The 23,892-nt window shown below is 46.7% G+C and overlaps 1 non-coding gene across 1 annotated transcript; it reads right to left on the reverse strand.

Annotated features, from left to right (window-relative positions):
* Positions 1-3,949: 3,949 nt before the first annotated feature.
* Trnak-cuu (transfer RNA lysine (anticodon CUU)) lies at positions 3,950-4,022 on the reverse strand. Its single transcript has one exon. It is a non-coding gene; the product is annotated as a tRNA-Lys (tRNA).
* Between the last annotated feature and the right edge of the window lie 19,870 nt (positions 4,023-23,892).

Genomic DNA, 23,892 nt, shown 5'->3' on the forward strand with positions numbered 1-23,892 from the left:
CGAGCAGAAGGTGAAACAACAGAAGAGTAAGAAGGAAATGCTCCTTTTACCACGAACCGTGCTTTGCCAAGAACGGTCGGTTGTTTGGATAGACGACAGCGGAATAAGCTGTGGCGGAAAACTATTTAATTTAGGTTGTCACATTGCTGCTTTCTTGTTGAGCTAAACTGTCGCATTTGCTTGTTTTGAAATGGTTGAGTGAACGACATATGGTGTCGTCCTCTTAATGTCATCCGTTTATAGGTCTACACTAGGAACACTAGTCTACAGTCTAGGGTAGAGTCAAGTAAAGTAATATAGTAAGGAACTGTGATCTAGGGCCTAATAATTATCTAGGATATTCCTCCTAGCAAGCTATCAAAGCATGGTTCGTCCACTCACTTTGGTGTCAGTTGTTGTCAATATACTTAATTGGATGGAGCTATAAAGTAAAGATCCCCTCGTATAAGCATTTCCGTCTTCTATTCATATCATGTCGCCGACGATGACGAACAGGTCTGGTCTGTGAGAAAGACTATTTGGACCTTCACAACGACTCAATGACTTCTTCAGCTGATAAATGCAAAGTCGTTAGCCTCACACTTCGCGAATTAAGTTCAACTATAAGCTGGTTAATGATGACTCTAAGACACTCTGTCACACTTCCTCGACTCCAAGCTGGGTTTCATCTCGCATTTTGAACAAACGACTGGAGACTGGAATGATCAAGGACGTCCGTGACCTTGCCTACATTAAGGCTCTTTACTGCAGTCTGGTCTGTCCGAGATACATGAGTAAGCTAGTGTTGTCTGGTGTCCCCCGTCTACCCTGCCGGATTAATGGCTTTGAAAACATCCAGCGGAAGTTCCCTCGATTTGTCAGGAAGATCAGAGCCAGTTCCCGTTTTTTCGCATTCGATGTTTCGGACTTGGAATTTCATTACTCCACTAGACTAGCACAATATACTGCACTTGCTTTATGTTGCTTTTATTTTACAAAAAGGTTTTTAGGTTGGTTTGGAAATGGTTTGTTTCTTCAACGATGTATGGAACGAAAAATGGGAAATCTACGCTGTTAGTCAAAAGAAAATCAAACAGCGGTGCTCCTTTCAGACTCAATCAAGTTGGAAGCGATACTCACATCAAGTTCGATGATGTTTCTAAAAACATAAGCGTTCGATGGCGTGCAAAATCTAGAGCGTGCCCAGGTGTGCCTTAGTTAACTGTACATCAAACAGCGGGCGTGTATCTATTTCTTTCCCCACAAAAACTTCCCATTCCCAAGGGAAGGTGCAAAAACGTAACGAACCCAAACAATGCTCTGATCGATTCTGATTCAACCAGTTTCGGCAGGCAGCACCGTTAGCCCTTTACAACGGTCGATTTTTCGTGGCTTTCGACGCAACTCCACTCCACCAAACTCGTGAAGGAAGCCAAAGCACAACCATCTGTGACTTCCTGTGGGAGCGGCGGGCGCACTAATGCAGCTTCCGTGCGTTCGAGACGACGTGCAGCATTTTTTCCCGGCTTTCTTCCACTTCCTGACTCCACCACTTCTCTACTCGACGCCAGCTCATCGATTCTTGGTTTGGAGTAATTTGGAAGCTCCGGCGAAGGCGAAACCGCGGCGGGGGGGGAATATGCTCGAAAGCAATTAACCTTAACGCGAAGAACTTAAATCAATAACATACCGATCTCGATAAATAACGAATCGAGCCGCAATTTGCTGCAATGCTCGGTTCGCCGGCCGTCGAAAGCAATCAGGGGCGTTTGGCGAATGCGATGTACACGGAGTACCGAGCCCAGCGGGCGGAACCCAACCAAGTATGGGGGGGAGGAAATAAAATTTGGGCCAATTTATCAAACCGATTGCGGGCCGGACGTCTGCTGCGGGGTCCGAGGCCTTCGCCAAAGATCCTCCGCCGTTTGATGTATTGACCGCGGAGAAATTGTATAACGCGGCCTAAACGGTCTCGGTGTGGCATAACACAACACAGCAACACCAACAAATAGACTAAAAGTAAGAAGTGTGGTACGTGCTTTGCCGGCTTTCTACCAAGCCACTGACCCCATTGCGCATAGATATGGAAGTCCGATGCATCAAGTAAGACAAGCATCGCATTATGCTTATTCTGGGGCTGTGTGACTCACTAGATAGCGGACTGTCCACGGCTTTTTCTCATGACAAATGAACTAATTAAGTCGCAGCGAGCTAGCATTAAATTTAGCCTTTTCAATCAACGACGGCCTGTCGGACGGAAGTCGGAAGCCGGAGAACGGGTCATCAATTCAGAGTCCGCCGTCTGAACTGTCGTCGCCATCGATCTCAGGAAATCGCGAGCGTCACACCTCATGACGGTCATTAGCGCGGAGAAAACTAACACCACACGCACGCGGAGCAGCGGGTCTATTACACGCAGTGATGAGTAGATCCTGGCCCGGTACCGTCCGCGACCGCGACCGCGACTGTCATTAAATACAATTTGTTAAACGCCGCCACAAGGCGTGCCAAAATTGAAAGCAAGATCAGGTGTGTGTGCAAGGAAGTGTCAATTTTCGAAAATGACAACTCTCGCTCACGCTTCCCGCCGTACGCCACGCCACGCAAAAGTTTTTCACAGCAAAGTGGCGGTTGTCGCGGCTACACGCTGCCGTTCCGTTGGTTCTTCATCCGCCCAACTCCGTGGGCCGCCGGCGGCCACAGACCGGAGGGCAACCGGCGGCCACCGTCCACCATCATCGCAACAGGTTTTTGGGCGGTTTCCTTTCCATTTCGCTGACTTGGTCGGCTGGCCGTCTCGAAGAAGTAAAAAAAAAATAGTTTCCACACATTCACACGCCGCTAGAGAGGCTAGAGAGATGATGTTTTTGATGGTCGACTACTACTACCAGTCCCTTTCCTTCACTTCACTTCACTGGCGTCGTATCTCCGAAATTTAGGCCACAGTGCACGCGGCAGCGCCGGAGAGCCGGAGCCGTCATCATATATGGGCAGCGGACACATTTCAGGTTTCCATTGATTTTCGGGCGGGTTTTTCGGCGAAATTTCGCTTTTGTCTTTTGGGTAAAGAAACGAGAAATCACGCGCGCGAGAAGCCTTGGCCGGTAGGAACGCACCCGCCGAAGACGATGCTGTGTCTCTTAAATCAAGCAGAAAAGTGCGCGGTGCAGTATCCTTATCCCTGATACGAGCGGACACGATTTTCGAATGCAATCTGTAAGATGTTTAGTGCAAACCGTGGTGAATGAAGTCAGTTGAGGTTTTGGCGTGGCTGCAGCACACACTCCGCTGAATAGCTTATGCGCATATCTGTGGGCAATAAAAAAAACTTACGCGTGCCGACATTCGCGCATGCTGCGCCAGGCGTTCCGCGCGTAAAGGTGCTGCTGGCGAGGTTGGCTAGGTCGAGCGGCTAAACGTGTAAATGTGCGGTAACACACCGGTACGGTTTTGCGAAAGCGAACGACGTGCGAAATTAGTATGACAATAAAACGATCGCTTTAATTAGCCCGCTGGCAAAACTGTGGTTTTGCCAAGGAAAACAGGATTTAGCATCTTGCGGGGCGGGGCGCGGCGGGAGGGGCGTATGAAATGTCGCGCGAATTAATTGAGCCAGAACACGGTGCCGCGCGGTGTATCGCGCGGTATCGAGGTCGTGTGGCAACAGGAAAGGGCTCACATTGTTCAGATGCGCGAGAATCATTTTAAGGATCGACGCAGCTTTATTCTTCCACCAAACGAGCTTCCGCCAGGTGAATAAAAACATTTCAACTTTTCAATTTAAAAAAAATAAGAAAAAACGAAGAATATATATATTAACATTAACATGAAGCCATATGTATGGAATATCAAACCATGAAAACATAAATACAGCTACTTAAACAAAAAAAAAACATGAAAATAGTCAAATATTTTCATAAGAAAAAGAAAAACACATTAATACAAAAGTAGTATAAAAGAAACAATTCGCCGCCCAACGTGGGGCTCGAACCCACGACCCTGAGATTAAGAGTCTCATGCTCTACCGACTGAGCTAGCCGGGCTTATGGCAACGCTGCTGCATTTTACCAACAAGTATGTGCTGAACCAAACCAAATTTCAAGAAATGTGTTCAAAAGTACAATAATTAAACAAAGGGTCAAGCTACAAGGTCGAACACAAACATAAACATGGCATGAGATTACATCGGGTGAAATTTATGCATAATCTTTCGTTGGACCAACACTCCCAATTATGACACACCAGAAACTGCGAAGCACACGTCTTTCTGGCGGGCTTCTTCTCATATGCCGTAAACAATCGTTCCAAATATGGCTACGGCAGGACCAGTGCTACGGAGGTAGAGACTTTCAAGGCCTCGAGCTCAGACTCGAGTGAACCAGTTAGATACGCGAAGATCATCAAATTGAAAAGTTCATATTTTTTCGTCCCATGTGTGTCGCCGTATTGTTAAAATGTTATGATTAGCGGGGCAGGTTTTCATCGCGCTCTGTTTAGCGTTGCCTTCGCGAACATTATGTCGGATGCGAGCTTGAAGTGGACTTAATATGCACAATCCGATGTGTACCACCCCACAATTGACCTTTGTTTATCGGAATGCACAGTAATTTGGTGTTATTAGTGAAGTTTACCATATTTTTTTATCCTGCACGGTAGACACAGCCAAAATCAATCGCCAACTGGTTTTATCTCGCTTCACAGAAGCGTATGGCGTATCGACAAATGTGGCGTAAAATGACATACCATACGTAAATCGCCAGCACACACCAGCTAGCCAACCGAAAAAACAATACCAAAAATAGACAACAGACCAGGCCTAAAATTTATTAGAACTTTCCAATAATACTTAGCAATAACAAAACCCAACGAAAGTGAGTGAAATGTAATTAAAAACAAGGTTTAAATTCAAAACTTCAAATGTAAGCCCCCTTTAATGTAAGTGATTTAGCGTTAAAGCTAGAAAGGTCAGGACTACACACTTCGATTATACGGCATCCATCTTGTTAAGCACTAATCCTATCCAATCAAAATGGACCAACTGACCCCAGCGCATGTGCCGAGGAGCGTAAAATGATGGCACAAAAGAAGCACATCTACGTTCCGGCGATTCTTGATCGATCAAAGATGCTTTTTACAGGGATGCGAACGAAAAGGTAACGAAACGAAAAATTAAAAACGTACGCATCACCCGCGACGTGCCGTCAAGGACTAAACAAACGAACCAATTTCACGACTGTTTAAGCATATTCTGATTGTGAGGAGCATAATGGCGTTTTGTTGTTGCCTTCGCCAAGCTACGGGAAGTACAAATTTACATGAGCCTATCGAAGGAGTTCAGCAATGTCGCGATGATGTGTTCCGTGAGAGGGAATGGTGTCGGTGAATGGCGGGTTTTTTCTGCGTGATACACCCCAAAAAGGGTCACCACAAAGTTTTGCTCGAAAAAAACGAGGAATTCAGCATAAAAATGCTCACACCGAATGGCGGATGCTGTGAAAGAGAGCGAGAGAGAATGGAGAAAGGTGTTTTGCCCGAGAGATTGGAATGTATTGACTTTCAAACGACAGTCAATTAACTTGGCGAGATTGAACGGTATCCGCGGTCACTGGTTTCTACAGCCTGGCCTGGCAGACTCGTTTTTCGAGAAAACATTCGATTCGCCCAAAAACAGCCGTCCGTCTCGGACTGTGGATGACAAAACAGTGACGAATGGTGGCGAAGATAATCGTTTCCTGCAAAGCGCCGCTTTGCACAAGATTGTAATTCTCAGTTACATAAACGTAAAAAGCATCGTCTACTTTCACCTCTACGAGAATGTCCAAAATCAAAGCATTATAGGAAAGCAGCTTATGTTTAAGAGCTTCACTTTAATTTATTTCTATTAAATTAAAGGTTGTTAACAAGTGTGGTAGTGTTATGCCGATCGATTTGTCGGTCATTACACATAAAAAATAATCATCCTCATGGGTTTGCAGGAAGCAATCTTGTTTTTGTAGCAGTGAAACGATAAAACTCTGAAAATGTATTTCCTGAATTTGAATTTTGAGGAAATTACATAAACATTAAAATATACAGTCGCCGTTAGCAAAAAAATACGGTCTAATGGAAGGCAGAAGCAAACCTTTAGACTAGACATCCAATTTCCTGTGCCAGCCCTTTACGCGACGGTTCTTTGCGAGCAAATTCCGATCTAAGACCTACGAAGATAAGAGAGCTGCCTGCGAACGTTAGTTGATTCGTTATCGGACGAGCGAAAGGATCTGGTGAGGTTAACTATTAACATTCATTACTGTTAAACAAATTCATAAAATAAGTTTCGAAAAGGATAACATGCGAAAAACGATACAAAATGAACATAATTCAATAATTGAAGATTGAGACGGATGGCAAACACACTGAGCGCTAATCGAGGAATGCAAATTAGCTGAAGGAAAGACAACTTGATAATTAAAGCACAAGTTGTCCACATTATCGCTGGCGCAAAATAAACATTTAGCAAAGGCAGATTCGATTAGCCAAATAATGTGAAAACGTGAAACACGTTAAATGTGCTAAACACTAGGATCAAATCAGACCACACACTGTTTCAATGTGTTTTGTTTTTACTTTGTTTTGGACACTGTCTGCGAAGTTGTTGCTGCTAACCATCAGTGGCCGATTCCTTTCTCTTTCCGATGCGGTTCAGGGTTTACATAATTTTTGATTCAACTTTTGCAATCCCTCCCCTTTGATACCGATCCACCCAGCTTATTTGGCCGAACTTTATGGCCTTGACCTCACAACCGATGGCCGGTGAGGAAGAATAGAACAAACCAACCAAACCCGAATTAATTAACCGCCGCTACAAAAGAAAACCTGAATTATGAATCAACAGCTCATCAAGAAGCAGTCGGGCGAAAATTAGAAGCTTCGGACATATCACATCGACCAGATCGCGAGAAGGCTGAATCAGTTAAGATACCTATTGGGCCGTCCCTTCCGCTTTCTTTTCAATGGGATCGAACAGGAAAGGCCCACACTGGGAGTAACGGGATGCTGTGCTAGAAGGGATGGAGATGGTGTGTGTTCTAATGACGGTACATTTTTTCTACGACCTTAGGCAAATGTCTGTCGAAATATTCCCGTTGATCCTAGAACTGAAGAGGCGCGACCGAAGTCAGCTCCCGACAATGTGAACCATAAAAACACAATCTTATAAATTGGCGCCCCTACGGCTCCCTTGAGATGCGAAGCCAAAGCGGAAAAAGTCCGTTATATCGATGGGATGAGCAACGGCTACGATGTCTAACGATTTGTGTTAACCTTGTTAAGAATTGACAAAACCGTAGCCGGTTGAAGCTATTCGAAATCGACGATATGTTCTGGTTGTTTAATTATGTTTACGTTTATTGTCAAATTATACTTTATTTTCGGTAGCTTTTAAAGAAGCGTCAGGAACCAAAATGGTGGATAATTCATCCATTCCATAATTTGTTTCAACGGCATTTCTAACGATTTCTCACATCAGTTTTTATTAATAAAAACGCATGCGCATACAAATTATCATTCGCACCCTAGCGCAATGAATGCCCCCTCTTTTAGGGACATGTTATTGAAAGGATGTTGTCACTTAAATTGCGGTGTCCCACGTTATTTAGCACACATGCGAAACAGTGTCAAAGTTACCCCCAATTCGTTGACCAACCGGTGCACCAAACAAGGGAGGGATGATTTTAATAGAATGATTGTGTCAATGATTGTGTGATTAACTGAAACGCTTTCACTAAGGGTGTTCTAGAAGAAAAACAAAGCTGGAACATTCTGTAAACAACAACATCAGTTTTTATGAGGGAAGAATAAAAAAATCGGACGATGATATACAACAAACAAACCAAATTCAATGACTCAGTTATAGAAAGAGCTATAAATTTTTCAATTAATCAAAATAAAACAAATATGAAATATGTTTTTATCCGAAAGATGAAGAAGATCCTTTTTGATGGCACGTTGGCATGGCTTGCAACATTCTGTTATGCGAACCCTATGAAGTTACTTATTCGGCGGCCCCTGTTCCATCTTATCCGTTCCAACTCCAGTAGTCACTGATGATAGGTTTCATCGAAAGAAACCGCTCCCCAGGGTGAAGAGCATAGTAAAGGTCAATGGCCTTCCCATTAGCATTCCCCGAGTTTCCCTTCACTCCGTGTTCACATATGTTTTGATACGGTAAACGGTGAGTAAGGTGTGTGTGGTGCAAAAAGGGAACGAAGGAAGATGCCTATTGAACATACCAAAGTTCAGTCGAAAGCAAACGGTTTGCTGAGGGGTGGCCCCCAAAAACGCAACATGAGTGTGTCCGCATTCATTGATCACGCAAAGCCATGCGAATCCAATTTGCCATTCTTCATCAACATAAATCAATCGAAACATTTCAAAAACCCTTTTCATTTTAGTATTATTTGTTATTGGATGCATCGGTAACATTGGATTTACTAAAACCACAACATCAAACCTACTTTAAGTTCGTTAACTCCCCAATCGATCGGCTTATCCGATAAGTTGCTCCAGAATGTACCAGCTATCCCGACTACCTTGCCACACAAAACATAGAAGAAATAAGTGCTGCTCTGCTGCCACTGACTGCCGATGACCTCTGGCGCGTTGACCACTGGAAACGATTGAACAGACTGGCGCCATCTCGGCATTACCGAGAGAGAGTGGAGGCCATCACGTATGCTCCCGGCAGGTCTTACATCCACCAAAGTCCCGCAGTAGCACTTCGGGGTAGCTCCCAAAGATTCACTTTTGGCGCTATGCACCGCATTCTCTATTCTCTGTTCTTCGAATTGTTTGTACGTGGCCGTTAGCATGTACGGGAGCATCGGAAATAAGCCCACCGACAAGGAGAGGGAAAATATTTGGAAACCATTGCCACGCCGAAACGGGGTTCTCGGGATGAAAATCCTAAACAAAACCCGGAGAATTGCTTCCATGGGGCGGTGGCAACCGGCGCGGCATGATGTTGGTAGCCGCCCAAAATTGTGCTGCATCATTTGGCATGATTTTCACGATTTTATGCTAGACAATTATGCCTTATGTAGAGGAAAGACCTTGTGCGGTCTGATCGTCTGATGGTTTGTGGCAAGTAAAAGATTGTATTTAAAATTATCTTTAACATACGCCATACCCGGATATATATTTTATTTTCCGAATACATAATGCCCTTCTTTATTATTCTTTGGAAACCAGGCTAGGGGAGCTTGATTTTCCAAACCAGAAAAAGGAAGAAAATTTTCCAAAGCATCAAACGGTGCCCTTTACTTTGGTGCCACCGTCTGACTTTGCCAAAATCCCAGACGGGTGGACCCCAGAGCGTAAAACAAATTCACCAACACCACCGCGAATGGCTCTCGGCGGTCCAAAGCGCAGGCGCATCCTTATCGACTGATGCATTTCAGATGGGACGGACACACAACTCTGATGGTGTCCGTGTGGCATTCACACCGCCCGGTTTTCGATGCGCACTCCTTTATCCCTTTCAGTGCGTCGATGTGTTGGTTTTGTTTACATTCGGTTACGAAATCACCTCTCACAATCACCATGGCACGGAAAATCTCCTACAACATTTTCACCCCCGATTGTAAACAGCTTCATGCCGACGCACCAAATGTACGCGAAAACTGTGTCCCCCAGCGAAGGAACTTTTGGCTTGGAATGGAAATTGGAAAAAAGTCCTCCAAGGTGGTCCAAATGGTACACAGTTTCATCTTGGTCTGGTCTCTCTGTTTTTGACATCAAATTATTGCAAATGCTTGCAGGACACTCCTGTTCCATACTGAAAGTGCTTCTGGGAGTAATTTGGAAGACGCCCGTCTGAATGGCGATAAAACATTCAACACGGAGAGTCTCCGGGGCGACCCATCCACCCTTGGAAAGCTATGTTCGTCGCCCCCAGCAGTAGGGAACGAATGTTCGAAATTTATGTGATGGGGTAGTTTTTAAAAAGGCATACGTTTTCGAAACTGTCCATCAAAAAATGGTGTGAGCTTCGTGCCAAAAATGCCAGCCGGATCGTTGACCACTTCCCGGAGAGCCCGGAGAGGACCATAAAAACCCCTGAGTCGTAAGGGGTAAGCGTCGTGTAGGGTAATCGTATTAGGTGAAAGTTGTTGGTTCGCTAATTTCCTTTTCTCCGTGGGAGAGATTTAATCTTCTGTTGTTTTAAAGTTGATCCTGAAATGCTGCTTTTGTTTACCACACCACTTACTGCTGAATGAATGGCGATGAAAGCAAGTCAAATGCCTCTAAGCAATTCTTAGCACACACGCCAAATACAACTTTTTGTGTTATGTATTGTTGGTTGTAGAAATGGCGACGACGAACGAAACACTACCGGATAGGATCCGGTTCGTTAGCATAATACAGATCGAAAAACCGGTTTATACTGTCTCAATAACTTTCAAACAAATTGCTTATTCATTGCGTCCAAAAGGAGCAGTTCAACATCATCTTCCTTCTATGATAAACATTGATTCCTTTTTGAACATGTGAGCTCTTAGCAGCTTATTTTAACTTAGACGCCAAACGTGCAATAATTGTCTCATTTTTATCACCGTTTCGCACGAAGAAATCATTCAAAACGAGGCTAAGATAGCATCACAAACAATATGACGCGTGGCTGATAGGAAGGCGTTCGTTGTGGCTGGTCCTGCCGATAGCGTGCCAACGCAAAGCAATTGAAATTGCCGCAAGCTGGTCATAAAAATGGGTGGCCAAAATTGCATAACAACCGAATACCGAGTACCGAGAGCGTACTGATTGTCGCGTCGCGATTGATTGCGAAAATGTTTCCCAATTCCCGATACAAAACAGACCACATCTGGTCTTGACCACCACCACCTCATTGTGTGCGAAAAAATGGGTTTGAACTTTGGCTTCCACGTGCACATGATGACTTTTACAAAACATCAACGTACGACTCAACCAACCGGGCGCCGGCCGTCTGTTGGCAGTCAAAGCCGTGGGCCTATTTCCCAACAGTTGTTACAATATTTTCATCGTACACACCGACACCGACCGGTACAGAAGAACCAGTTGTTGGAACTATAAACAAAACCTATCGAACAACCAAAAGTACATTTCAGTGTGTGCGTGTCTTTTTCTAGTGTATATTCTCGGAACCTAATCGGTTCAAGTTGTCCTACTTAGTGATAGAAAAACGGTAGTTTCAAGAAACATTTTATCCAGTCTGGTGTGGTGAATAATGGGGAAAACAATCTACCATTATTTGGCGAATAGGGACAAGTAAAGCACACACAGTCTTAAAGTCAACCATTACAGGCGACTTCACACTTTAATGCTACGAAATGACATCATCGTCATCGCCATCGCCTTCGCCATGTCTTGGGTTCGCCGCACACAAGCAGCGCACATACGACGTTCGCTGTAGGCAAATGTTTGGCCAAGCAACCCCACCGCGACCGTCTTCTGTTTCTTTTTTGCGTTTCTGTACTTATGCGGCCCCCCCGCCTAGACTCACGAAAAAAAAGCCTGGCAAACAACACCCTTTTAACCTGAATTACTTTCCAACAGTTCCAACCCTTTGAACCAGTTCTAGGTTCTTTTCGAGCTGATAACGTAATCGGAACGTGATATCGAAAAAACGCGTACTCGAAGGCCACTCTCTGCGCGAGGGTTTTCGTCGGATTGTTTTCTTAGCTCTTTTGAGCTTCGTGCCTTGGATCAGGTGGCAGACCGTAATATTGCGTAAGTATGGCGGAAACTGTTTCAGAAAAAACAGTTCCTAAAAAACACGCCTCTTAACTTCATAATTCACTCCTTATTCCGGAACATCATTGAGAACCGCGGGCTGAAGGATCGATCTCGCTTCCCCGTTCTTGACATTGAACGGCGCGCGTGAAGTTCATTACGCTCGAACGATCCGCGATCACGACCAGCGCGGCGGCGTACACAATTAATGTTACTGCGTTTCATGTTTGGCCAGAAACAGCAGCATGGGCAACAAAACTGCTCGCTGCTTACAGATGTTCCACTGAAGATGTTAGCACGCCATAGCTGGAGGTGGAGGAACCGGAGTAGTTTCCGGAACACAACCTACAAAACATTCAGAACATTATCGCCTTTGAGCATTGGTTGAAAATAACATACCGAGCGCTGGATATTCTTTTCCGTCAACACTTTTGGAATAATCCATATTTTATAGTCCCAACATGACTGTGTTTGATAGGAGAATTTTGAATTTTATATTAACTTACCTACCGTTCGGAGTTGGATGCTTTGTTACCGGAGGTTTTCAAGTACTTCCTTGTGTACAATCCTTACTCGAGGGCAACCGTGGTTGGCAGTGAACTCATTACTCTCCGTTTGTCAATCACTTCCTTCCTCACCTGGGAAGTATTTTCAACACGTTTCACCGAATTCACTGCACATTCTCGGGAAATCGAACTCAAACTTTTTCACCAATTAACACAAACACTAAGTGCAGAGGGGACGTGGAAAAAAAGAAAACTATTGTAAACAAACCCTGACAACCACTTCGCACGCGGCGCGCACACACATGTCACGTTCACTAGGAGCTCATAAAACCACCACAAAAAACCGGGGGGAGGGTGCAAGGGTTAAAACAAGTTAACAGCCCGCCGGAAACACCCGGGAAACTGTTGGAAATTTCACTTTTCCCACCGAATCGAACTTAACCTTTCTCTTTGGCGCACGTTTTTTGGCGGAACACAGAGGCCACCGAGTGTGTAAACAATCGATGAACTGGACATTCCGCGTGACTTGTCCGGGAATCGATTAGAAGCTTAGAAACCAATCACGAATCAAGTGCGTGGTGAGGATCCGTTAATCGTTAATGTAAGGACTTCATGAAGAACATCCGAGGAGGCAAAATGCTGATACAAAGGTATTCTTTACGCACACACCCAAACACACACATACGCACGCGCGTACACATAAGCACACAGCAAATCTAAGTAGTCGCAGTCACCAGGGAAGAAAACATTGCAGCATTTTACAGGCCTGAGACGGTTATGGACTTTGGACTTTTTTCATTTTCGCAAAAAATTAAACCATTTTCGCATATCAGACACACGCACTCACCGACACGGGTTTCCTGGTCACACCCACACCTGGGCTCAGCGGACAGGATGCGTAAATTATCCTGTGGTATGCTGCACCGGCAGAAACGTCACACACATCCACGCAGGCACGCACGCACACACCAGCACACCGTCGGTCAGCGGTCGCGCAGGCTCCGACCAAAAGGCTGGTTTTCGTTTGACGAACGAACAAAAAAAATGGCACTTAATTTCACAACTACCGACACGGACTTCTTCGTGTGACAGGTTCTCTTTTCGATGATCCTTTTTTCGGGCGGACCAAAGGTTGAAAATTTGCTGGAAGACACACTAAATAGTGCCGACGGTTACTTTGTCACGAGAAATCCTATCCACTGGAAAACAATTGATAGTAATCCACCTGCAAATTGCTTATCCGGCAACCTGTCTACGAACGAACACACGACACACCAGTTGGGCCTTTTTTTGTATTATAGAGACTTTGAGATTAACTTTTATATACTTTTATTATCTCTAATAAAAGTATATTCTATCTTAACTTTTGTTAATTTTCCGCCCGGACCTATTTACCGATTTACCCGACGAACGATCGAAACACAACGACACAACGACGATTTTTTTAAATTGAATTTTTTTTTTTTTGTTCCGTTGTTTCAGTTGCTTTTATGAAAACGACCGATTTTGGAACCCAACTTTGACACTGCGAACCTAACTTTGATGACGAACCTGACACCCGAGTCAACCTACGAAAATCCCGAAAAAACCCGAGTCAACCTACGAAAATCCCGAAGACGAACCGGAGAGAGAAACGGGCGAAACGGGTAGGCGAGAGAGAGAAACAGTAGCGTCTACAATTGAGTGTTGAGAGCTCGAAGCACTGTGAACACTGTGCAATGTGTTGTTGTTATCTTTATTATAGAGAGTTATAGAAATTCACCGTTCACTGAAAAGGCCGCGAAACGACTGAAGGCAAAAATTCAACTTCTCGTTCCAGGTTCCTGCAAAAATCGCTCGTTCTCTCGCGAGCGAACTGCGGGCGAAATGCGGCGAAGAGCGACAGAGAGCGCTCAATTGGCTCTCTTGAGATTCTTTCCCATTTGAGTGAGTGTCCAAAGGCATTCAAATAATTCCGTTTGCGATTGTACGATAAACTGCGGGCATTGGACAGGAATCAAAATCAATGGTCAGTTGTTATTTATTATGAATGCTCTAATGTTTAACCCGACGTTCGAAAGAATTGGGAAAAATTCGCATCGCTCCGAAACTTGTTTATCACAGCAACTAAACGCACTCCCCGACAGGCACTCACTCTCGCATTCCGTGAGTGACGCCTTCTTTCGGAACATGAAAACAATTTAACACATCGTTCAATAAATCCCGGGACTAGCGTAGAGATGGCGCTAATAATACTAAAATTTGATGTAATTCGAAACATAACCTATTGTGGGTAAAGTGACGCTAGCTTTGCAATCGTGAAAAAATGGACCAAAACGAGTTTCGATTGTTTTCTAATGGGGAAAAAACACTGTTCAAGCTCAGCAATGGCTTGAAAAACGTTATCCGGACTTTACTCCGTCGAAACCAACCATTTGTCGGAGGTATGCTGACTTCTATGCGGTCGTGCTGATACAAATGATGCGGAACGTTCGGGTCGGCCAAATGAGGCAGTAACTCCCGAAAACATCAAGCAAGTATTGAAAATCGTGATGGGTGACCGCAAAATGAAAGTGCATGAGATAGCTAAGATGGTGAACATATCAACTGGTAGTGCATCTACTATTTTGCGATGCGATAAAACGATGGTTAAATTCAACGAATCAGGCTTTCAACTGTTTCCTCATCCTCCGTACTCGCCGGATCTGCAGGGATCTCCAGGGAAAAAGGTTTGGTTCGAATGAGGAGGTAATCGCTGCTACTGAGACTCATTTTGAGTCAAAAGACAAATCGTTCCACAAACATGGCATTTAAAAGTTAGAGAAGTGATGGAATTGTTGTATTACATTTGAAGGAGATTATGCTGATGAATAATAAAGAATTTTGCCGATAAAACGTTGTTTTCATAGTTAGTCTCGGGACTTATTGAACGATGTGTTAGCAATCCAGCATCTTTCCGGTCTTAAAGCCTTGATTCCTTTTTCGAACATGCTCAACTTCTTCCACTGTTATCACTGTCTTCGTGCAATGATTTTTAGAAAGAAGTTGTCTTTATTATTGAAAAACGAAATGTGATGTCGAGCAATAATATTTTATGAAAGAAGTAACAATATGATTACGTTGGATAGGCCGATTCCTTCCTTCGTATTGCCACCAATAAAACGGAGTTTGGGAAGACCATTGGCCGAAGATGTGACGCTGACCATGTTCCACCGCAGGATGCCCGTTCCGTGAAATTATGATACCGTGAGCGAGAGGAATGAACAGCCTGTCGTAATTGCGCATCAGAGATATAAAATGCACCGTTTGCACCAACTTCGGGTTCGGGTTCCCTGTTGTTTTTGGGGAAGTCCCATTCGTTTCTTCCCGGCGTCGTAGATCATGAGTACCGAAAAAATATAATATTATGCCAATCAGATTCTGGCTCTGCGCGTATGACCTTCGCTCCGCAAGGCATGGGGAAGGTGGCGCACGGAACGGGTTGTGTCAGTCGCCGGGACCTCATGTGGCGGGACCGTAATTTAGCTCCTTTAATGTGAGGCCTTCGTACACGTAGGCTCTGTTTGCTGCCCGCAGGTTCCGTGGCCGCGAATTGGGGCAACGGAAAGCGGAACAATTTCGTTCAAGTCTTCTCGAATTAGTTCTTGCCTTGTTCTCGTGGTACTGCATCCTGCATGGAGCCTGGATGATTGCCTTGGGGGCGACCCACCGAGCGGCTCTTGATCTCGAACGGACCCGCACCGGCGCACGACCTCTTCCGAGACGTCTTTCGTGACGATGGTGACAGGCGGCCGTTAATCCTGGCGTGAACAAAGAAAAGATGATGCTACAAACCCCGGACCGAAAAACTGAACGTAAAGTGCGAAAATAAAAACGAGAAACCAACCTCATACCAGGGCCGTAGGACCTGTTATCCTGTTAAGCATCGCCTGTCAACGTATCATGCACGTTACGTTGGTAGGTCCAATCGTCGGTTACGTCACTCGTGAACAAATTGTTGGATGGTCTCCCCTCGAAAGAATTCGCGGATCATTTAAGTTGACGTAATCCTTCTTTGGATGGTGTTGATTATACTATATCTTAACCGCGAACTATTTATTAATTTATTTATTTTATTTACTTAGTTTTTAAATTTAATTCTTTGCTTATAGTGTTCCTTAACATGATCAATAATTTTTACTTTTAACAGCTCTAGATGTTGGATCTTGAAGGAAGATGGACAAAAAGTGCAGGACAAACTCTGATTTCTGATTTAACACTCGTTGAAACAGAGCTCCAGAATTGAGGTAGAGTAAATTTGGATTTTCCAGTAACAAGTTGCTAACAACTCAAATGTACTTGCCTTGCCTTTGGACCGCAAGGATTATTTTTTACTTGTTTGAACTTAGTCATCTTTTTGTACGATGGATCCACCGAAAACAACCCAACACGAGGTGCTTGTAAATCGATTATTCAAGCAACCGTTTTAACAAACTCTGTGCTGGGTCGACCATTAATATTTCAAATTCGAGGAATTTTACTGAACTAACAATTCTACTGAAACACATCCCATAAAGCTCGTGAGACGTTGAGGAAGAATGTTTGCTGTCTGTGGTGATAAATTATCCCCGGGCGTTCCACAAACTCGGCTGCGGACAGGATACTCCTCCGGACCCTCGGTCAATCGGCGGAATTGTTTCGAGGGAGCATTTCATTTGAGAACTCCAACTTTGTGTCTCTGGGTGCGTGCCGTTCGATTACGACCGTACGACCCTTGGCGACCTCATAGAGGGGCTCCAGAGTGCAGAAAGTACACTCGACCGCAAGGAGCAAAGGAGCCGGTAATTTTAGCACGATAAGGAAAAGTCCGGCAAGAAATTATGCAGCATGCAGTATTTGATGTGTTGATTTATTTTAAAGTGCTTTTTTACGAACACTTGCCACTACCCTGGGGTCCGTTCAAGTAAGTGGGTTAGAGAGCGAACGAGACGCTAGGTGACGCTCTATGGATGACAAACGAAAGGACTGCGGCAAGGGATGGCGCCGATGTTTGGCTGGACCCCGGCGCTCCTTGTTACGTAATGCAATCACAACCACGGCGCGAGGCAGCATGAATGCAGGGGCCGAACAAAAAACGGCCCCAGCTGTCCACATCACTTCCCGCCAAGAGAGCATCACTTCAGCGCGCTGACAGCCATTATGATTGGAGAATTTGGTGTCGAAGACCACGAAGCACGGTGCAGGAATGATTTGCTTAGTGCTTCGCTGATAAAAGCATGCAAAGTTGGCGAAACTTGGCTTGCCCGGGCTTGCCGGCATGAATTATGAAACAGACTCGGCTGCTCGGTCGCAGGCTAGGTCGGACAACTCCGATCGGCTCGGCGTAGGGCCGAGAGTCAAAAGACGGACCATCGTCCACCCGGATTCAGCCGGTGCGATGTAAATAAGAAATAAATATTAATGCCTCGTTCTGGCGGAGTTCTAGCAACGGCGTTCTAGCTCCAAGACTGGCTCGGTGCAGCAAGCTAGAGGAAAATCCCAAGAATCGACGGCAACCGGTAACGGTGGTGCAGCTGGTGGGGGCAATCGCATCGTCAGCTTGACAAATTCCGATGCATAACTATGTAGTATGCTTTGTGGCTGTACAGCTGTAGAACCTGTAATTTGTCATCAACAGCAGCTGCAGCAGGAGTGCGGCCGATCTTAAGACAAATTGTACATTGAATTGTTCGTTGATCGATTTGTGATTACTCTGATCGCAAGAGCTAAGCATTAATCGAATCGCGGATCACTTTTTTTGTCCCGGAATCAGCACCAGCGGCTAACAGAGAATGTTTCTTGAACACCGCCCGAAATAAACCAAACTCCAAATTCGTATTTAATATAAAACTTTATCAACTTTTCTTTAGGACTCTGAACATGATGTGGATGGCCAAATGTCAGGCACACGAATTGGCACACGAAATGTTAGAAAGAAATTAGTTAATTACTGCTTAATCGAGTTTCGTATCAACCGTGCACCGGAGTGTATGATGCGAATATTACCGGCAGGCGTTAAGATCTGCGCACAACAGCTGTGGCCGTCGGAGGTTAGCAAGCCCGTTAAGGGCCATCCGATGGACGAAGGCGAATGGGTGCATTACATCATGTTTATCTCATTGCACACCCACCTCACCCAACGGGGCTGCGCAATGCGGAACTGAGTCGATTAGTGGTTGACGATGATTCGCACGAGCGCCAACCTGGACGAGACCCAACCTGGACTCGGTGCCTGGTCCATGATGTGCCAAATGCGCGGCGTGCCCTACAAGATACGGGTTACAAATTTAAACCAGACCTGCTTGTGCGAAAGACCCCCCGCCGTAGAGCTCAGTGCTCGGAGTGCACAGAATCTTGTCGGACATGTCGGACCCTCCGGGGGGGCCAGCTGGCGTGTGGGGGAGGATAGCAACAAAAAGTGCATCGTCCACAAATTACGCTCGATGCGCAACGACGACGTTGGACCATAATCATATCTTATTAGACTAGACTTCACATCATTACCGGTCCGCACTGTTTGGAGCTTATTTCGCTTCAAAACTATTTCTATCTTTCCCCGCTTCTTCCCTCTATCTCTCTCTCTCTCTACACCGCTGGGTTGGTTCTACGAAGGTAACGAATTTTCTTCGCCGTTAATGGCGAGTTTGCACTTGGACCTCCGGCACCTCCGAAAACGCCGATCTCCGTGCTCTCAGCTCCATTTGACAGGCGGGAACGCTCTGAAACGAAAACGGGAACGGGCTCGGTCAGAGTCCATCCGTCGGGTGTCGGGTGGGTGGCGATGTTGGTGTGGTGAAAATTATCATCTCTCAGGTCGAACACGAAAACCGGCTTCGCGCGACCAGCTGGTCGCGCCGACGCCGACCTTGGTCGAGTCGAGTTCCCGGCGATGCTGACGCGCTGATTCGCGAGCCCGACTCCGTTCAGGGCTAACGGTATCGACGATCTACGATCTTCCCCGGACCTCAACCCAGCCAGCCAGCCCGCGGGGTTCTAGAAGCTTCTCTCGGATCTGTTGCCTCTGCCGGATGGACCGGATGGGCCGTGCCTGAGAAATAATGCAGTTTGAAGTTGCGACATGGACATGTTGCCCGGGACGGGCGCGTTGTCCGGTCGGTAACCGTGGTTCACGCGGTTCAATGAACATGCACACACACACACGGGCACACATACTTGCACGTCGTCTCGGGAGGGGTCGTCTTCTTCAGGTGGTGGGACTGGCGCCTGGCCGTAGGACCGTGGGTGCGTAGCGTCGGACACGGGAGGGTACCACTACGTCACATCACATGGACTCTTAGACTCGCGGGACGAGTGCACCAAGTGAAAGCAACGTAGCGGCGTTCCCCCGTGGCCCTCCTCCCCAGAGTCGGATCGACGCCGGGACTGTCCTGTCGCGAAGTGCAAGCTTCACTCCGGGACAAACTCCTCCCGGTTGTCGGTTGTCCATCTTATGTAATCTCGTCGTCTGCGGCCCATACCGAATACCGGGGCGGGGATCGTCGACCGAACCTGCCCTGCCCACTGCAACCATCGTCGTAGCCCCTTTGGCCGGACAATATTGATGGAGTTGGCGCGGAATGTGCGAAGCATCGCGATCACTATTTGGGGGTCTGTAAACTATACTTCATTTGCTTCAGAATGATCCGCGCTTAGTGTTTGTGACGAATTAATGTTGCATCCTAAAAACAGCACCTGGTTCAGGTCTGGCCCCAGGAACAGCGCGACATTGTAATGCCGACGGGCAGCAAAATGGCGTTTATTATTTACAATTACCATTATTTAAATATTTGTTCTGTACCGTCCGAGGCGTTGGGCGCGAAGAACGAGTGCGCACAGCAGCATGAAAAGCCGAACCGGAGTTATGCCCGGACAGGGCCGCACCAGTTGGGTCTTACGTCCTTACGTCCCCGCGTTACTCCACCATCGATTGATACTTGGCTTGGTGAGAAGCTTGAAGCAAACAACCTAACCCTCTCTCTCTCTCTCTCTCTCTCTCTCTCTCTCTGTTTCTCGGTTCTGCCAGTGGCCGGCCGATGCATTCCGGTGTCCCAAAACGGCCCCCGGTCTGGAATCCTGTTCCACCGCCGGCCGCCACGTGCGGTTTTGCATTTTGTCGCCGTTCGGTTCGGTCCCAGACGGTTCGGGTTCTCGCGTCTAGCGTCAAGTCCCTGTCAAACCAGTCAGCCTGCCAGTTCCTTCAGCCCAGCCGCCGGCCTAGGGGGCTAAATTACTGACCATGTTACTGACCATTTCGGCCAGGCCGAAGGGAGAAAATGGAAAAAAGGGAAAAACGTATCGTGCTGTGCGGACGGCGCTACAATAAATCTTGCGGCGGCGGCGGCGGCGCACTCCGATCGGTCGATCCGATTTTGCGGCAAGCGGTGCGAAAGGTTTCCTAATGTGGCCCAAGATATTACCTGGGCCGAGAAGGGGCCGGTCGGCGATCCGTTGAAACCGTTGTGATTCGCATACTTTCGCGCGACTCTTGATTAGCAGCAGTGCGCAGTGCAACCGCAGAGCTGAGAAAATACTTTGCCGGGTTTCGCCAGCGGTCGCCGAATCGCCGATGATAAGTGGCTAACGTTGGCACCCACCCGCGCGGAAGGTAGCCAAACCGCAGAACACCCCCCGCCACACTTGGCTGGGTTCTCTCTATGCTGCTACTAATTACTGTCATCGATTGCCACCAGTTGCGCCAGCGGTTGGTGGTGGTTCGGACCTCGACGTCGTCGTCAATCCCGCCCGGGGTTACCCGGAGAAAATGATTTTCTTTTCTGGATGTGCTCTGATTCGGTTGTGAACGCTGTCGATGGCTTGATTGACGGCTGGTCAAGCGAAACCCGTGGCAGTTATAGATGTTGCGGTGACCGTCTTATCCCCTTGGTAAGGCGCCTGTGGAGACCGTGAGTCGATCGGTAGGTAAACATGAAGCAATTCAAATAAGGGCCACATAAGGGCCACGTAATCTAAATTGAGAGAAAAGAACAATATAAATAAAGTTTATTCAAAGTATGTCACAGTATACCATAACGCTCCTCGCAATTTACTGCGAGTGACAGAAGAAAAGGCAAAAGAAACCTTCCTGAATGCATATCTTCTGGCGTAACGGCTCCTGAATGAAGACATGATACCTGCACCACAAGTGCGCCTAAAGGTAGGCAACAGTATTTGCACGCTGCACACACTGATCTATCGCTTGGTGTTGGACAATGTTGGACAATAGATGATAATTTAGACGTGCTGGACCGGTTAAAGGAAACAAACCTTGCGACCGTCAATCTAATCAATCCGAACTTACCTCATCAACGGGTTGTTAGATCCGACGTAAACAAACGCTTACAAAACGCCGGTTCCAATCAGCGTCGGGATCAGGCGTCGGCGTCCTTGTGTTCAGATTAATGGACAGCAATAAATTAACTTCGCTACTTCGCTGCCGAACTGTGGAACCCGGGATTGGTAGTTCGTCTAAGGTAGCTGACACTAAATGACGAGTCGCGATCCGCGATCCGCGATCGGCTGATCGGCAGCCGCCAGGTGCCAACCGGTTGCTGTCATTAAGGGCACCGTACCTCACACCTCATATGGGTCTTGAACACAAACGCCATTAGTGTCACTGGAGCCACGTGGGGACGATTTCTGTTTGCCTGTAACGATCGTTCGGTTATTTGTCCATATCTAGCCAATTCTTCCCGCAAGGTGCCAAGGCGCAGCCGACCAGTAGTGTAGATGCGATCATCTTGTGCCAATTGAAGGAACTTCTGTGAAGGAGAATGATGATCCTGCAAATACGTTTCCTATTTATCGTGTTTCGGTTAGTTTCACAACCCCAAACGTATCTGCCAACGCTAAGGATTAGGGATATTTTTTAACCTATCGAACGTTCGGAAATGGTTTCAGTTGGAAAGTGGCCAACGTGAAAACCGTCCGTGAACTGTAACGTGCGATCCGTTAACGGTCAACCGCGAGCATGAAAACAGTCCCAAGGGGCCAACGCCAACTATTCGTTCTAATGGACCTCCGCCAGGGGCCTCCACGTCAACGTCGGGGTGAACACGTGAGAAAATTCAATCAATAATCGATCTCGAAAAAACCCGACCGGCTGAACCGGGGTTGGGAAACATTCCAGCCGACACCATGCCACCACTCCGGCCCGTTCCGTTCGGCATTCTTCTCCCCCCCTGGCCAGGCTTCTCTTGCGCGGCTATTAGCACCCATTTAATTGCACTAAACCTCGCCTAAAAGCTTGCCCCCGAAATTGTATCGAGTGGGGCGCCGAGCCGGGAATGGTCAAAATGGTCGAAATGGCTGTTGGGCCTTCCGCCGGATTCTCCCACAGTACCCGGGGGACCCGGTCGGGCAGTAGCCCGATCACGAAAAGACACTCGAGAACCCGCTGCGGGTACCGGTTGTGCGATAATAATCGGTATGTTCGGGTTGCATTTTTCTCACCGACTCCTACCGGTGCGGGCACCGTTTGGCGTCATAGGCTAATGGTGCGATCGGTTTTTGGGCAACCCGTTCCTGAGAATCTCAGCCAAGAAACAGCAGACAACCTATTTGGGATGATCTGCGCCAGGTTGATTCTTACGGCCGATCGCTAATATGGAAGATGCTATAAAAAAGCGACTGTTACAGACGAAAAAACCGCTTGACAGCTGCGTTGCAGCGGACAAATCGAGTCAATCGATGCCAAACATGTTTCGTTGCCCCTGCTTCACGTATGCAAAACCGAGGCTCGTTTTATGGACACAAACGTGGGGCACTCAAGGGGTTTGCACCCGTTAAACGCGTGGTACAACTTTGCAACAGCAACAAGGTCGTCTGGTTGATCATTTCCTCGTGTGGCTGCTACCAACGCTATCTAACGATCCTTGGCTGCCGAAGTGTCGCCGGCGACACTGGCGATAGTTTGAATGGTTGTTAATGTGCCCCCGACGAACATAACACATACACGTTAACCCGCAGATAAAGCCCAATCCCGTCGGTCCCTGCCGCCGGTTGCTCGTTGGTCTTCTACTGTTTTTAGCACAGACTCCCGCTGTGTGACCAATTATGCGTTGTGAATTAAGTGTGCGCTCCCACCGGAGTTTAAATCAAAGGTTCGCAGCAGGTTGGTAGATAGCCCAGGCCATCATTTCTCCACCGCTGAGGCGCTTCTTTTGATCGCGGGGTGCTCATGTTTAATGACGCCACCACCGCGTGTGGCGGAAACCCGCCGCCTAGAGTGGGCGACTTGTGGTAGTGGCTACCGGCCCGATCTAGATTAGCTCCGTGTGTCGTGGAGCCCCTGCTTTTATTGGCAACTTTAATTTTATTGTTTCGTTTATGCTGGCTTTTTCGAATTGCAAAACTAACTCACCTCTTGAGGGCTTGAGGCTAATTTACGCCAAGGTCAGCCTTAAAAACTCATGTTTTAGAACGCGTACCATCAAAACAGTTTTACTGTCTCATGTTTGTTCATTTCCACAACTATGCATTGTGTTTTTGATTCTATTTCTTGGTAATCCAAATGAAACTTCAACCCGTTTTTATATGTTGGTCCACCTTTGAATCCGCTCTCGAGTTTCGTACCAATTTGCGTTTCTCTTGTGCTGGAGTTGCATTTAATGCGATTTCGCAAGCGCATCGAATACTGTGCAACTTGAAGCTCACATGGAGGGCC

This window comes from Anopheles cruzii, chromosome 2 (assembly GCF_943734635.1).
Source record: "Anopheles cruzii chromosome 2, idAnoCruzAS_RS32_06, whole genome shotgun sequence".
Taxonomy (NCBI): domain Eukaryota; kingdom Metazoa; phylum Arthropoda; class Insecta; order Diptera; family Culicidae; genus Anopheles; species Anopheles cruzii.